The 1,082-nt window shown below is 47.4% G+C and overlaps 1 pseudogene; it reads right to left on the reverse strand.

Moving 5' to 3' along the window:
* Positions 1 to 310: 310 nt before the first annotated feature.
* Positions 311 to 794, reverse strand: LOC129548424 (large ribosomal subunit protein eL21 pseudogene; annotated as a pseudogene).
* Between the last annotated feature and the right edge of the window lie 288 nt (positions 795 to 1,082).

The raw sequence follows: 1,082 nt of genomic DNA on the forward strand, positions 1-1,082 counted from the left end.
GGAGGTCCAAGAATACTGGAGTGGTTAGCCTACTCCAGCAGATCCCTTCTCCAGCAGATCTTCCCAACCCAGGAATTGAACCGGTCTCTCCTGCATTGCAGGCAGATTCTTTACCAGCTGAGCTACCAGGGAAGCCCTTGTATGAGTGACGCCAAAAGAGTAGAAATAATGTGAAAGTCTTGTCAAGTAAAAGAGTTAGTCGCTCAGTTGTGCCCATGTCTTTTTGACCCCATGGACTGTAGCCCACCTAGCCCCTCTGTCCATGGAATTCTTTTTTTTTACACAGGCCAGGTCTTTATTTTTACATCCATCAGGCCATGAATTCATAGGGAATGGGCTCCAACAGTTCGGGTTCCTTTCCATTGGTCCTCACGAAGTGTGCTTCTCTGGGTGGAGCAGGCTGGCGCTTCAGCTGAACCCAAGTCCCTTTCTCTTTGGCTTCCTTGTTTTTCTGATCGTTTTCCTTCACATGTTTCAGGAAACTATCTTGGCTCTTAGAGTGCTTAATATGTTCAATATGCACATTAATTCTCTTGGCAAGAATCTTGCCCTTAATTTGTTTGTTTACAATGATGCCAACAGCATGCTGGGTAACACTGTAGACTCTCCCAGTTTTGCCATGGTAACTAACATTTGTGGGGCATTCCTTTTTGAACAGTACCCATTCCCTTGATATCTACAATATCAGCCTTGTATATTCGCATGTATGTGGCCAAAGGAACAACTCCGTGTTTTCTAAAAGGCCTAGAGAACATGTAGCGGGTGCCCCTCCTCTTTACCTTTGTGTTGGTCATTTTGGTGAATTACTGGAAGATGGCAGTTCCGGCTGAAAAGCCATGGAATTCTCCAGGCAAGAATACCAGAGTGGGTTGCCATTCTCTTCCTCAGAGGATCTTCCCAACCCAGGGGTCGAACCCGGGTCTCCTGCATTGCAGGCAGATTCTTTACCGTCTGAGCCACCAGGGAAACCCTGAAGCTTAGGAAGGAGAGGAAGAAAGAAATCAAGAGAAAGTGAATGTTGGGGAGGCCCAAGAAAAGATCTGGAGTGGGGATTGGGGTGGGGCGGTCCCCACAGCTCAGGG

The sequence above is a fragment of the Moschus berezovskii genome, chromosome 25 (genome assembly GCF_049115385.1).
Source record: "Moschus berezovskii isolate FMDL1 chromosome 25, NW_MosBer_1.0, whole genome shotgun sequence".
Taxonomy (NCBI): domain Eukaryota; kingdom Metazoa; phylum Chordata; class Mammalia; order Artiodactyla; family Moschidae; genus Moschus; species Moschus berezovskii.